This window comes from Alligator mississippiensis, chromosome 1 (assembly GCF_030867095.1).
Source record: "Alligator mississippiensis isolate rAllMis1 chromosome 1, rAllMis1, whole genome shotgun sequence".
Lineage (NCBI taxonomy): Eukaryota > Metazoa > Chordata > Crocodylia > Alligatoridae > Alligator > Alligator mississippiensis.
Window position 1 is genome coordinate 318,046,743 of NC_081824.1, and position 16,666 is coordinate 318,063,408.

The 16,666-nt window shown below is 41.6% G+C and overlaps 1 protein-coding gene across 8 annotated transcripts in view; it reads right to left on the minus strand.

Annotated features, from left to right (window-relative positions):
• Positions 1–16,666, minus strand: part of CNKSR2 (connector enhancer of kinase suppressor of Ras 2) — a 380,784-nt gene that overhangs the window by 297,075 nt on the left and 67,043 nt on the right. The window lies entirely within an intron of this gene.

Consider the following 16,666-nt stretch of genomic DNA (forward strand, 5'->3'; position numbering starts at 1 on the left):
TCTTAAACAGCTTAAAAACAAATAGCCTCTCTCCACAGTACTTCAAACTTCTTAAACAGCTTACCAGCTGACCTATTGACCTATCCAAAAGCCTTAAGTGGTCACTGTTCTGTCTGCCTCTCCCAGTGATATTGGAGAGAGAGAGAGAGAGAGAGAGACACTCACAGACATCTCTTGGTATTAACTAGCATACCACATGCTGGCTATGGGGTCCATGCTGTGGCAGAGAGGAGGAAGGGATCTCTGCTTAAGCAGTGAGTGGTGACAGGGGGAGGAGAGGGGGGCATGGGGTAGCCAGCAGACTCTGCTGGTGCCTGCAAGTCTGTACCGAGCTCCAGCCAGGGAGCAGAGGGGAGGAGCCAGCTCTGCTGTGGAGCAGAGAGCCCCGCCCAGCCAGAGAGCATGTTAGGATGCTGGGGGACTCTGACTGAAATTAAACCAGCAAGGGGTCTGGGGCAGACATTGCATAAACTGGTCTGAGCCAAATCAGTTAAGCCTGGTACTACATTCAACCAGGTTTATCTCAAACCGGTTTCAACCACTCTCAAACTGGTTTATGTGTACTGAACATCTGTTCTGTTACAGGTTTAAACCAGTTTCTGATCACTTAAACCAGTTTATGTGTAATGTTTGTCCCTAGCCTATGGGACCACTTGCCTAGAGAAGCATGGCTCAAGATGAGTTCACATGTCCAAACTGGACCTCATAAATACCAAATTCAATCTGCAGACTTTTGAAGCATATTTATACTTCTCTGTGCTCCTTCTGTTGGCAGAACGAACAAAACCAGAGAAAGTGAGCACAACCTTACTCTCGCTGGGCAGAATTGTTAACCGTGCTCCACCTGTAAAAGTAAATTCTACACTCTGGCTCATTGTGACAAGCAGCCTCTTAAAGTATGCACCTTCACTATGCATCAGATATGCGCTGACCCTTCAAATATTATGCAACTATCCCTAAAAAAAGTGCCATAAAGTGAAATATATTCTCAGGCCCTCACTAGCTGTGTAATCAATTATCACCACACAACACATCCTGCCATTTCTGAAATGGCCTGCTTTCAGAAATAAATATCATAATAACGAAGAACCAAAGACAGCTTATTCTCTTACGTATGTCAACTGCATCCAAAATTATATAGATCTCAAACAACGAGGGTGAGAGGGGATGGTTAAAACTTCTCTCAGACCGGGGACAGAAGTTACACATAAACCAGTTTAAGAAATAAGAAACTGATTAAAACCTGTAACAGAACAGAAGCTCAGTGCATATAAACCAAGTTCAAATTGACTGAAACTGGTTTAAGATAAACCTGGTTCAATGTAGTGTCAGACTTAACTGATTTGGGTCAAACCGGTTTACAAAATTTCAGTCCCAGACCTCTTCCTGGTTCAACATAAATCAGAATCCCCTGGCTTCCCAGCATGCTTTTCAGCTCTGGGCTGGGTTGTGCTGTCTGCTCCAGAGAGCAGGACTGGCCCCACCCCTCTGTTGCCTAGCTGGAACAGTGAGGACTGGCAGATAAAGGAGGGGGGAGAAGCCTAGTCTGCAGGGGGGGGGGGCAGGTCTGCCCCCCCAGACAAACCCTGGCTCAGGTCTGGGACCAAAGAGGAAGGTTAAACATCCCTTCCCCTGCTCAAACATACTGCTGTCTCCAACTGTGGACCACAAATCCACAAATCCCAGAGGCACCTGGAAGCAGGAAGAGGAAGTAACCCTGCAGAGTCCTGCTGCTGTAATTCTGGATTGCAAATCCTAGAGACCTTGGGGGCAGCGGGAAGTGAACACAATGGCAGAAAGCCCTGCTTTAGTACCCCCTGGCTTCTGTCCTGAGCCACAGCAGACATGTGGCTGTATTTCCTGAATCAAAGGTAAATGTCTGTTCACTTCTGTTTCAATTTAATCTGTGCAGTTTGGACTAACCTGCAAAAACTGAATTGATTCAGCCTCGAGCTTTTTGACAGTCTGTACCTAGCCTTGAGGTTAATTCAGAAACTTACATTATTGAAATATATAGGTTTTGTTTAGTGTTCACACAGTTCATTCAGGTGATTACAGAAAAAGAAAATGAGCTCCTATTTGCTGTTGATCAACAGGGACTTGCAAGGGCAATTTTCTATTAGATACAGCTTACAGAATGATCAAACAGGAGACAGATGAGTCCAGACTAAGTTCACATTCCTCATTCAGGCATTTCCTGACCACACACATATTCTTACCTCTTCTACCAATATCTGTTCTCTGTTCCACCCTGCACTTCTGGCTGATAATATAGTCTCTGCTCCTGGGAAGGTACTAAGACATGCAAGAAAAGAGTAATATATAATGGCTGGTATGTGTCCTAATCCTAACCAAAGCCTCTGTTTACTTGCAAACCAAACACATCTGATAAAGAATCAGCAGGAACAGAAACATTACCTTCATACAGGAGAACTGCACTTCAGAACTTAAATGAAATCATGCAGAAGGACTTGAATTACAAATTTAAAATAAAGCACATAATATATATATTTAAATATATATAAAAATATGAGATAATAACTACTTGCTCTGGAGTACTGAATATCATCTCATATTTGTAAATATGTAGCCTAATCTGTCTCAAGTACTACAGGGGAAAAAATGAAAACTACTCTCGGCTAAGATCTAGAATTTTGTAAAAATCAATCTGGCTTGAACAATGCTAGAGAAGGGGGAAATCATGCTTATGCTAGAATGCTAAGGTTCTAAAACTGGAAGAACTGGTACATCCCAAAGAAACTGTAAATACCATGGATTTTTTTTAATCTACAAAACATTTTTGTACTTAATTTGAATGCTGTCAAAAAAAAAAATCAAATATGATTATCAAAACACCTTTCTGTTTTCTGTAAACTAAATAATGTACGTTTAAATTTTCTTAGCAATTCTTCTGACAATACACATCTTAGCTTTTCCAAATCCTTAATATCCTTTGTTTTAGGGCTGCCTTTAAATTAGAATTTGCCCTGCTGACCATGAATAAAAATCTCTTATGCTGTAGTTACCCTCAGTATATGTGCTACAAACCCTAAAGGGCAGCCATGTCACCACTACATAGAGACACCATCAGCTCCATGATCTCTAGCATTATGCCTCTCCATATAGGTCAAAGCCAACAGATTTTACCTACCTACTAGACTGAAAGTTTTTATTTTCCATTCACCAGCACATACCAGCACCTAAGAATTTCTGTTCCACTATACTACATATCAGTGTCAAGGATTATTTTCTCTAAAATGCACTTCAAATCTTGCTGAAATTCAAATCTTGTTTTGCTGATTTTGTTTTCTCTTTAATTTTTTACATCCATTTATATATAAGTGAAGACCGATATGATTAATTATACTCTAAAGATGCAGACAATGTCTTTTTCACCTTTTCTTCTAGAATGCTAGATCTTTAATGCCTCCTTGTTCAAAAGTAATTTTTAACATCCAAAACTGACTCAGCATTTGAGAGCTAGAAAAAACTAAGCAAAACATTTTTTTAAAAGTAACCTAAACAAAAATATTCTTTATATTATTTAAATGGGGTTCTCATAATTAAATTTAGAAACCAAAGACATACCCAAATCCTGTTCTTAAACTGAGGGGAAGGAGCTGGGCATAATGCGGGGAGGGGGGAGAAACATGGGTGACAGAGGAGCAAGAAGAAATGAAGTTACTTAAACAGCATGGGCAAAGGGGTATATATCTGCATACAAAAGTAATTAGGAAAGTAGCCCTATGAAAGCTTAATGGCCCTGAATTAAGGTTTCGCTTATTTAAAGACAGTCTCTCTCTCTCTCCCTTTCAGATGCATATTTTCATTGCTATGTGTGGGGAGAGGAAAACTGATGGCAAAAGTTACAGCATCTGTAGTTCCTATATAGCCATCATCTGTTACAATTTTTTCACCAAGTAAACTCAGACACACTTGCAAACATCTGAAATAAATCAAATTTAGCAATATTTTGTGCTGAAAATTATTAACAAAATCCCCACCCAAAAGAGAATATAGTTATATCAAGGGATGTGATCATAGCTTTATTAGGCTTTAACCAGAGTAACTTTTGGCACTGCTTTGTTTATTAAAATCCTTGAGAAGAAGGATCCTAATACAGCGCCTAATTATCAAAAAACCCAACTCACTTTCATTATTAACATTGCTGGCTTGTATTAAAACCAACAAGCAAGCAAACAAAAAGTTAAACATCCTGTACTTGAAAAAACTTGCCTAATTAACTGTCAACTTAATTCATAATTTAAATTTGATCTACATCATCACCAATAGTTTTCTCCCTGTGACAATGCATTTCTTTTCAAGCAAGATTATGAAGTAATTGTCCAGGATAAAAAATATGACTTGGTCCCTCTTCCTATTATGAATTTGCACCAAAAAAATTATGGTTTCCTAACCCAAACATCCACTGAAAAAGACACAAAGTATATTTCTGGTTAGGCTAGGGACAGAAGTTAAACATAAACAGGTTTAAAAGGTGCTTATAGGCATGCTTCTGGATTGAGAGGGAGAGGAAGGTACTTTAATTAGAGCAGCTCCAAGAGCTGCTCTAATTAATTAAAGCACCTGGAGTGTCACATGTATCAAATGCAATTTAGTTAAAGTGCCTCCACTGCCATTTTCCAGCATTGGGACACTGATACACATGACATTGGAGTCTGCTGGAACGCAGTAATTACCACTGTCCAGTGGACTCAAACAATCTGCTCCAATGCGCTGTAATTACAGCAGTTAGGCAAGTTTTTCCAGCTCTGGCTGCCTTTTTTGTTTGAAAAGTGAACATCAGTTCACTTGCTTATCAGTTCAATCTGTGAAGTTTAAAGAAACCTGCAAAGATTTAATCAATTCAGTCGCAGGATTTTTAACTATCTATACTTAAACAGAGACAGAAAGGAAGCAAGTTTATCTATCTGTCCCCCTCAGTAAACGATCCAAGTGACTGAATGACACAAAAACAGGATTTTCTCCAGCCCATGCCACACAATGTCTCCAATAGAGCATTTGCAGCAATGGAAAACAAGAACATGAGGACATTCAACTACACACATTCTGTAATAGCTTATCAGCAGGTGTTTCAGCTAAAGGTTAGGGGGCTATTAAGGCATGTAACCTGCTAATTGCTTTTCTATGGTTTTGTATGACAGGTTAAAAGTGATGTATTGCAATTCCTTTCTTCTGAAGTTGACAAGCAGCAGCCCTTACCACCATCGGTGCTTTTTGCATTTTTTTCCCCCCACAATATGAAAGAGGCCTATTATACTCACTCTGACTGCAAATGTTATGTGCTGTTCAGCAGCAGGGGAATGGGGGATATGAAGATTTAGAAGGCAAATTAAACTAAGAACAAGGTTCCTTACCTATCAAAAAAGTAAGCCTATTTTATAAGTTACCTTAGTTCTAGTTTAGTATAGGAAAAAGTAGCTGAACATTTGCTACTAGGCAAAAATCACTTCATACTACCAGTGTTAATTAGAACTTTATCTAAACTGGTATCTAGATATAGTCTTAAGCCTACCACATTTGTTTGCTTCAGCTCACCAGTTTAGAGCCACTGGGATCTATGCCTATGCTGCACAAGCTGTTTAGCTACCTGAAGCAATCTAGTCAGAGTTTTGCAAAAGCTAATTTGAGTATATAATGGATAAATGTATGAACATAAAGTAATGTGCAAAAGCAGCTAGACTGCTTCAGGTAGCCGAGCAAGTTTGGATATCTTTATGCTACACTGCATCATGCACGATAGACATGTACCCAGTGCCATTACCAAAATCACAGACATTTAAAACATAGTTAAATCACAGTTTTTTGCAGTTAGTAGTGCTCGACTGAGCTGTTCTACCTCATGTGAAGGGGGTGGGGAGTGGCAGCAGTTGATTACAATGCAAAGTGAAGAATTATTTTTCTCTAGCAAATATGTTTATTATACTTAAAATGTAACAGTGATGTTGTAGCCATGTGCAACAGGATTGGCCAGAGGCAGCCATGGCACCCTGTATTGGCTGAACTAATCTTGCCCCTCGCTCCAGCTCTTTAGCATACTCTTTTTCTCTGTCTCAGTGGCCACTCCTTGATATCACTGTTTAGCATGTAAGGAGGCTACCCAATGCTTCTGATCCTGGTGGTACTATCCAAAGGTTCCCCCCCTTCTTTTGCTGGACCCTTGCCACCGAATCCTCTGTCCACTGACAAGGTTCCTCCATCAGCTGCCTTGCACTATTCATGCCCTGCTGGCACCAAACTTGTCCTCTAAGCATACAATTTGGATCTCCAGGCCTTATTGCCTTGGGGCACTAATCTTGGCCCTCCTGGCCTTAACTGCACCTTAAATGCTCTTATTGTGGCCTCCAGCCTCCTACATAGCCACATCCATGGCTCGTGGGTCTTACTCCAATTTGGTTTGTCAGATCAGGCATCAGCCCTCTAAGCCTCAACCCCCTTCACTGGCTTGGGCATCATCCCACTCGGCCTCAGTCCCCATCACAGGCTCAGGCATCAGCCCTCTTCCCCTCAGTCCCCTCGAACTGTTCGCTGGGCCCCTGGCCCCTTGCAGTGCTCAAACACAAGGTGTTCCTCAGGCACCCCTCTGTGGCCTCCACACCATCCCTACTGCCACAACCTGGTCCTCCAGTAACTTAAACACAAGATGCAAACATAAACCCTTCCAACCCTCATATATGCTTATGCCCTCACCTTGGGTCTCTGTATACCGCAAACTCTGTACTGCAAACTCTAGTCTATGCTGCCAACTTCCTTACAGCCACTCCTGAAGGAAGGAGCTCTTCTCTGTCCTGGGAGCAGGGCCTAACTGACTGCACTGGCTCAGGGCTAAGTTTTTATCTCTCTGAGCTCCTCCCTTTTCCAGTCACATGGCCTCTTTAGCTCACTTAGAGTTACCCTCTTGGCTCAACAAGCTGCCTGCTCCTCTCTACTGCAGTTTTATACAGCAGAGCTGCTTACTCAGTAGCTGACCCAAATGCAGCTGTCCTCATCAAAATGAAGCTCTAGCCCAGTGTTCTCCCCTCTTATTAAAATAACAGGGCCTTGCCTCCCCCTGTTACACCATGACAACCCAGAAATTATGCAAGGGGTCAGGCCATCAGATACCACCACATCTGCTCAGAGAACTCTCATGATGCCCACCTGACCAACCTAAAATCTGCCTTTATACAAGAAGGACACTCCAGTAGAGAAATACACCATACATTTGAAAGAGCTATCCAAATACTCCATAGTAACCTGCTACAATAGAAAAAAAGAAGATCCCCTGCAACCGCACGCTCTTGGTGGTCACCTACTACTGCACACTGGGGCCAATCAGAAGAATCACCAAACAACTACAGCCTATACTTGACAAAGATCAGACCTAGAGAGAAATATTCCCAGTCCTTTGGCTCCTAGCTTTTAGAACAGCCTACCATCCTTGCTCAGCTCATCATCAGAAGCAAACCCTCCATTGCCCAACAGACATCTAGTGGAACACAGCCTTAACCTGGCAAGAAATGCCTAACCTGTCAGCACATCTCCACTGCCACTACTATGAGCACCCCTCATAAAAAAAAGAAAAAAAAAAATCAGAAGCCATGGTCCCTACACCTGCCTTTCCCAAAATGTGCTATACCTGATCCAATGTACCAAGTGCCCTAATGGCAACTACAAAGGTGAAACTAAAGAGCAACTACTACACACCAGAAAGAACTCTCTCAGAAAAAAATATAAAAAGATAGAGACATACCCACATCATTAAGAGCACATTTCTCACAGAACAACTACTCTCTGTCTGACCACGCTATCCTCCTTTTCAAAGGGAATCTATCTAACATCTCTAAAATGCAAATTTGGGAACAAAAATTCATAAGGTGGCTAGTCATTAAGAATCAAGGACAAAAAACACTAATACTGGGTTCATAGCACATTATATCTTATCCAACTTGTCTTTCTACACAAGAAAGGTGAGAATGACCCGCTTCCCTTTCAATAGGCCTTGACTGCACAGCAGTACCCCTGACAATTTCACTCAGGGCTTTGAGTTTAAATCATTAAGACAGCTTTCTGAGAGATGAATACTATAGCCTAGATCAATGGTTCTCAACTTGAGGAACCCCTCACAAAATGTCAGCTTTGAGTTTTCACGCATTTTTTACGACCAAAAAAGAGAGAGCAATTCTTCTGTTGCAAAGAAATCAGAGACCAAAACAGGTTAGAATGTTTTTTACATTGCAGATTCTTATATGAAATCTCTGGGTTTATCTTGTGAATCGTACTTGCATGTCTAACAGTGCTAACACTGTGTGACAACCCATGGCAGCCCTGAAATGGTCACAAGCACCCCAGGATGCCACAGCATCCTGGCTGAGAATCGCTGCTCTAGATGATCATTTATTATTTAGCACAGTCATTTGATAAGGAATAACATCAATTATGAGTAAAATCTTGACGATACAAATAACAGTTATAAAACCAAAATGACTTGCCTTTTCTCTCAATTTTTCAAATTTTATTATATTTACACATTTCCTGAATGAGGCAGAAGACCTGTTGAAAATACATTATAAACTTAAAAATAACATAATGAACACTCAGGAGGTGACAGAATTAAGACTGTATTAGCCAACCTTAATTTTGGTTTTTTGTTTTGAACACTTGACTTTGACAACTTATTTTTTTATAACACATTTTTGTTTTTGTTCCCCTCACCCCCCACTCCTACCTTTGTATTCCCTTCCTTAGTTCTTTTGAAAAAAAAAATCTAATAAATCAAATGCACCCACATGCTTCATCAGTAGGAGTCTTATCTACATACAGGACAGACCTCTTCCTCTTCAGCTAAGAAGGGGAAAAAAGTGATAGCAAAAGTATGCCTTTGTGACCACTATGTGGGCTGGGACAATAGATCCACCATGATAAACTACTGCTTTTTATTCCACTGTTGAAAACAAAGGGAAAAAAAAGATTCTAAACTCCTTGTTTCAATTATGCCTCAGCCTTCTCTTGCGATGACCTCAGTGATTCCTCATCTCTTCTTTCTTCCCAAACTAGCCCAGCCCTGTGTGTTTACAGAGGACTCTCTCCCTCCTTACTCTCATTTTCTCTGCCTGGCTGCCAGCAAAAGAATCAGGGAGAGCATAGGAGAGAGAGCGCGCCTGTTCCCATGTCCAGCAACACTGAGGACAAAGCAGTAACAGTTGCAAGAGAAGTCCTTGTAATTCCTACAACTCTGACTGAAGAATATATCCCTACCAAGCACCTGAACAGCACAATCAGCACAAACAGCATCTGCAATTTCAGCTACTGAACTGTAAACAATAGGCCTGTGTGAACAGGGAAGTATTCGATTCAGATGCAGACGATTTGGAGGACAGTGATTCGATTCAGAGATTCAGGTCATTGTCCGATTGATTCGGCCGAATTGGCTGCAAAAGATTAGGCGCTGATTTGGAGACATTCGGTGATTCGGCCATAGACCATAATGGGGAATCACTGAAATACCTATAACATTGTTGTTTTTTGGCAGATTTGGATGAAAATACCAGGGATGGTAGCCCCTTCTGAGGGCATGAAGCCTGCCAAGTTTCAAGGAGCTAGGTGCAAGGGGTTTTGGGAAAGTGCACCTCAAGTTTCTGAAAGCAAAACTCGTGCCCTGTGTATGTTAAGGAGTGTAGGTTGTAGCCGTGTTAAGGACATAGGCAGACAAGGTGCTTTGGGTCTATCTTTTAGTAGACCAACTAAATAGTTGGAGAAATATATATTAGCAAGCTTCTGGGTTTAAAAACCCTTTGTCAGGCTGAGGAAGCACCTGTAGTTGGTGTGCACGCTCTTCCTGGATGGAATAAATAGTAAAGAAAGCCAGTCAGTGAAATGCAAATTGAGGTGTCAGGGGGTGACAGACAGGCTGAGGGGGAGATGTAGCAGATAAAAGTGGAGAGGTACCTGGGGAGTCCAGATGCCAGGCAGGTTCTAGTGTGTTCTAGTGTGTCATAAATCCAGTGTCTATACTGAGTCCATGAGATTTTGAATCTAGAAAGTGGATGAAGTGAAGTATGTTGTTTCTACATTCTCTCCCCCAGAACACTGTGATTGGAAGGGGACTCAGGGAACGATCAGTCACTGGCCAGCTACAGATGTCAGTCTTTCCCCCCCGCTCCCCCTCCCTCTTCTCAGTTTCTGTTTACCTGAAAGACCGCCTGCCAAATCACCGAATCTCCAAATCTTTTTCTGAATCAACTTGGATGCTTCAAATCGATTCAGAGGTTTTTATGGGCCTCACGATTCAATTCAGATTTGACAATTCGGCTTCCAAATCGGGCTGAATCTTCTCCCAATCGAATCAGTGACTGAAGCTTTGCACACCCCTAGTAAGCCAGTCTCTGCTGATTACCATGGATCCTGGTTTTCTCTAACTTTAACTGAAAATTGGGAGTTTTTTAAACAAAGTTACCTCAAATCCACATTTTTCTGAAGTCTATACCTTAGATTTGGGCCAATTTTCACTGAGATGGCAAAAAGTGCACATTCCTAACATCAGGGTCAAATCCTGTCAAATTTCAAATTCATGCTCCATAGCATTCCAGGAAAAGACCTCAATTAAACAGTTATGATTTTTTTTTCATATTTAAAAAAAACAAACCCCAAAACAACTTATCCTAAGCTTCATTCCCCAACACAGACAAAATTTAAAAGGAAAGAAAAAAAGTGCACCACATGTACACAATAACTGCGGCAGATCCCCAACATGTAAAACCTCATCCTAAACAGTGACAACAACCAGACACAGAGGCCAGGTAAAGTCACTTTTACTGGTATAAGTGATCACAAACCAAATATAACAGAAGTTCAGCACAGAACTTTCCACATCCATAACAGAACACAAGTTTGGCACACAGACTGATGTGACAGAACCTGGTCTAAGATGTGCTCCCCACCCCACAGGGGCAAGTATCTGTTCTGTTTACTACAAATATAAATTACGCCACCTACAAAAAACCACGTAACTTAGATCAATTCCACCTGGGGCTTTTTGATCGTCTGTGGCAAAAGTGGGACCCCGCATCCAACCACAGTGCTGGTCTTCCACTACCTCTGGGCATGCCACCCACCTCTCTCACCTGCCATGCCTTGCTGTTAAGTGATTACTATCTTAATTAGGCAGGAGGCTGCCCATTCTGGGCCCTGGCATCTATGGCCTTTAGTACACACTCCTACCTTCCCTGATGTGTCCCATGCCTCACAGATGTTTCTAACAACTGTGTAAAGCTCCAGCCTGAGGCCGGGCCCAACTCATTACAGTATTAGGCCCCTCATGACCTGCTCTGTTACAGGCCACCCTCATACTGCCTCCCTCTCATTAAGGCCTCACACTCCACTGCCCTTCAAATGGTCTCTCTCATACTGCCCTTGCTGGGCCTCATTTGTACCACCCCTCCTTTTCCCCAGGGCCACGCTCACCCTGCCCTCACCCAGAGGGTCCTCGGGCTTGATTCCCCTTCACTCCCCAGCCAGCAAGCTCATGGTCCTTTCGGCATCTCCTGCTACCTTCGTCTGAAAGAGCGCTGGGCAGTTCACAAAATACTGCGTCAACTCTGTCCCTGTCTCGTAACTGGGAAACTCCCCGCAGCTGCTCTCCATACAGGGCTGCTGACTCACCCCCCCCCCCATTTCTCCATGGTTTCTCCTCTGCTGCCCTCCAATCAGCCTCAGGCCCACCTGTGGCCTCAGGTGCCCAAAGGCTTACCTAAGCCAAATTTGGTCCCCTAAGTTAACAGGACCTCAACTCATGCCCCTTACTCACAGGGCCTCAACTTTTCAATTTCTCAGGTGCAGTCCTTCAAGTGCCTCTCTGCACCCAGCCCTGCACCTCCCCCTCCCCTGAGAGACATATTCTGCCCCCGTCTCTAGGGCCTGGGCTCAAACACCCCCAAAGGCTCAGGTACCCTCATCAGTGTGCCTGGCCCACAACTCTCCTTCTATCCCCAGGGTCTTACACCCTAAAGCACTCAGGTGCCATGCATGCCTGGCCCCCCATCTCCCTCTTACCGGGATCTTGCACCCCAAATGGACTCAGGTGCCCCACACAGACATGCCTGGCCCCACTACCCACTTCAGGCCTTGTGCCCCATGGGGCACAAGTGTCCCACATAGACATACCTGGCCCTAACTCCCTCCAATGCTGCTAGTAACTCACCTGATGGCGAGGGCAGGGGTTATTAAGGTGCCCCCACCCACCTTTCGATGGTTCTCAAATGTGGCATTTGCTGGCCCTGCCCTGCCCCTGGTAGGACCACCAGGCCTCCCTATCCCAGCAGGGTGCAGTTTTAGGTCATGCTCAGGACCAGGAGCCTCCAAGCCACCCCATAGCTCCTTCCCTTACCTCCATGCTGTCTCCACAGCAGCAGCTCTGCCAGGAGATGTTTCTTCCTCAGCACCCAGCTGGCCTGAGGCTTAAGATAGCCGCTTATCAGGCCTGGGCTGCACCTGCCTGGTCCAGTTCTTAAAGTGGCAGAGCACCATGACACCCCCTTTCCCGCTTAAAATGGTTTCTGGGGAGGGCTTTATCTGCTGCTTATTTAACAAGCTGCCCCCAGAGCTTGCAACCCTGCTGAGTGGTGAGCACTTCACTGGTGCTCCGCCACAATGTCTGTACCTAATTCAGAGTCTTATCATGAGGAATGTCAGGCAACTTTATCCATCACCATTACTGCCAGCATTATCATTAATTTATATTTCTAAGGACCATTCTTCCCAATGTCTCTAAATGTCAATTCAAGATTAAGAATGTAACAGTCCTCTTTCTCATCCAAGCAGTATTGCCAAGATAGCATACTTACACTTTATAAATACAAAACAATATAAATACTTTGCTTCAATAATAGTTGATTTCAAATGACTTATCACTAACATTTGCTAAAAGATTATGCTGACAAAATACTTAATATGTTCAAGTGACTGTAACACTTGTCAGCATTCTTTTACTAATGGGTTTTCTGAAATCAGGGAAATCGAATCTAGAAGTTTCCTTGGAGTCTGAAAGTCTCATTTTTAAGTGACACATTTCTACTACCAGCTAACAGAAGGAAAGAATCATCTTTTCTTCTGAACAAGCATCTTCCCTATCACAGCACTATTTATCAAGACATCAAAAAGCCAGTCTACATCTATCTAATTACTATAATTATAAAATTATAAAAAGAGTAATTATACAATTATTTTGTTACTTTAATTAAACTGTTAGATTTAATCATAACTGTATTTCTGTATTTTTGCTCTGATAACTGTGGTCCTTGTTAGGCATCTGCCTTCACTCCTCCATAATTTTAACATGTGCATTAGACACATACTAATAAATATCACTCCCAATTCTCAAACTGTTAGTGAACTAAGCTTTTAAACCCAGGTATAACACCTGGCATTGCCACACATGAAATTGCACTTTAAAACAACACAGCTGCCTAACACACCAGTTCCTTTGAACTGATGTGAACCTTTTGTAAATTCCCTCAAATCTCAAAGCAACCAGGAACTATTCAAGTACACATCCCAGACTTTACATGTCTGACCTCCACATGATGGGGCAGTGTCCTCTTTCACATCAAGCAGTTTGCTTCTCCATAGTTAGGGAAGTCAGAAAAATCCATCATACAGCAACACCCAGTAAGAGTAACAGTAACATTTGTTCTTCTATGTATTTTCTACAAACTGACAGCAACATAGTCACCACTTAAGAGCAACACTGATAGACCAGGCAATGTTTACCTTCACTATGTCACAGGTCAATAGTGCACTATGTATGACATCATCTTTGCTCTCCCGCCCTTTTTAGAAGCCCACGTTCAAAATGCCAAGAAGTCTCTTACTTGCAGAAAAAGTTGAGATTAGCAGAGGCTGTTCAACTCCTGGGGTTAATTGAAACCAAACTGCAGTCAAAAGAGACTTGCGTAGGTTGGCTGTCTGCATAACTTAGAAGCAGAGGACTGACACATAAGATGGGAGATGGAAAAACAGTCACAAAAGTAAGTATGAAGGAAACGCCCTTGATGTCAATTGGGCTCTCATGCTATGTTTCAAGAAGAAGAGGGTACACAGAGCAGCATTTCTGAATCCTTAATCAAAGGAAAAGACTTCTGAGTTGCTGCGGCAGTTGGGCTGAATGATTTCAAAACACATGATAGTTGATACAGTAAGGTCATAGAAATACTTCAGTATCAGTCAAAAAGGTTTGTGAAATGCATTGAGTCAGCAGCTAACCTAACAGTCAAGCAGTGGCAGACTTCCTTAGATTCTTGAGAAGTTTTCCCTGAATAATAGCTACAACACAAACAAAAAAACCCACACTTAACCAAAAAGGATCCTTTGTAGAAGATGCATTTGGGGGAGCAAAGTGACAGGAGTGGGGTGGAAGTGTCAGGAACAGAGAACACTAGAAGATGAAAATGTTTTGAAGATCAAAGTAATTTTGCTTACTTGCACCAACATGAATGGGAGGGACAAACACTTGCCACTGATGACTAGAAGTCAAAATGTAAGACAGGATTTCCAAAGAACATTACTAAGCTTCTCCTCAAATATAATAATTCAGTAAACAACTAGATGATGGGATGTTTTCATTGTGTGGCTCAAAAAGTGAGATCTTTAGTTCCACATGAAACCCTGCATGATTTGCCTCTTACTGGCAACTGTTCTGTCCTCCTCCCAGAAGTAATGGCTCTTACTAACATTTCTGTCCCTGAATCCAATCATCGTAAGAACCTGAACAGGCATTATGAATTGGAGCTCACAAACAAGAAGGTCGTTTGACATGTCTGACATGGACCTCAAATGTACATGTTCAGTCCTGAAATCCATAACTTGCTAGATTGCGTTCATTCCCATTGATGATGCATAGCAAAATGTAAAACAGAAAACCATTAACAACTGTTTCAAGATGCCAGTTTGTAAAAACCCATGCTGTGCCACAAGAAAGAAACTAAGATGAAGTCTTATAAAACCCTGAATCATGTTCCATTTCCTAGTTACATAACTAGAGAGAATGTCGTAACTGCCAAGGCCATAAAGGTGATCTTGCCTAAAGAAACTAATGAGGATTTATGATTGCCAGCAAAGAAAACAAATCACAGTATGGTGTGTCAAGTGGGTAAAGATTATTTTGAGGAAGTTCCACTTCAAATGAACGCAGAGGTATTGAAGGGCTTAAGCATCTTTTAGCACTTCTCAGAGAAAGAAGGTTTAGAAGCAAGGTTTCCAGGATGTGAAGTCTCATCTCCGAACAAAATTGCAACTCAGAAGGAGAAAATAAAATTAACCAAAATTCTTTCAGCCAAACTACATGACAATTTAAATCTTAAGTGAACTCAGTTCCAGGTTGATAATCAATGTAAAATTATGATACATTATGATATATGCCGAATGTGACTATTTTAGGTTATGTTTGTTTTAGTCACTGTCCAGGCAGAAGCAGAGTGCTGTCTCACAACTGCACTTGACACCCCAGAGGTGTCTGGGATTCTACACCATTTCATGGTAATTTTCAGGACTTATGTCCAATGGGAAGGAGACCTGACAGAGGTATCTCTCCAAAGTGGATCCTCACAGAGATATTCATTTTTTAGAGGCTTCCCTTCTAGAGCCTTTGATTCTGCAATTTTATGGAGTGGAGTGGGGTGGGGTGGGTGGGCCTTTAGGAGTATCATGGCTTTGCTCTGACATTCCAGGTAGAACAGATAATTAAACCTGAAAAAAGGCAATAATGATTTTTCAAAGTGATTTTTCAATAAGATACTTAAATACTACTTTTACTTCCTAACTTTACTGGCATATTATAAACTTCTGAGTCCATTATTTAGTTCCTGCAAGTAAGGAAATACAGGCCAAAGATGGGAAGAAAATGACTCTATACATGGAATGATAGCTTATAAAGTATAATATAAAGAATACGTAATATGAAGATATGACCAAATAAATCCTAACTTCAGTACATATGAACTTCCATTTCTGAAGGGAATCTTCTCTCTTTAGTATGATGGTGATTTAGCTTAATGTTCATCCTTACAGATAAATGTAATATTGAGATCTAGCTCACGATAAGAGCAATGAAAAAGATGTCTGAGAAATGATGTATAAAGATGAAATTAAGATAAAAATTACGTTCTTACGAAGAACCATCCATGACTAAAGTAGCTCTTTTTTATATTCATTTGCATATACATGTTTTGTGTTAGTAATAAGTAACATGCCATGCATGTTATGAATGCATAATAATGGATTCTTGGCCAAATGACTGACATTCAGTCTACAATAACTTTCTAGCTTCATGGTTTTGATTGTATATAAGTGTTCCACTACAGCTATAGCAATTTTAAGTGACTGAAATGAAAATATTATCAAATACTTCATACATGCCACCCTCCATGAGTGACCTATGCAAGCATAAAAAAAGAAAGCCAATTGCTTCAATGATGGAGAATGCACTTCAAGGGTAGCTTCTTTACATTGCTGACCTTCAGGCTGTACACTAGTGGAGCTATACCAAGTTATACCATGAGAAAGCCTAGCCACATTTTTCTTAAAAGTAATGCCATGACATCATTCTAAACACAGTACACCGAACTCTATAATCTGGACCTGGAAAGGAAGTGAAAAACATATATAATTTGAA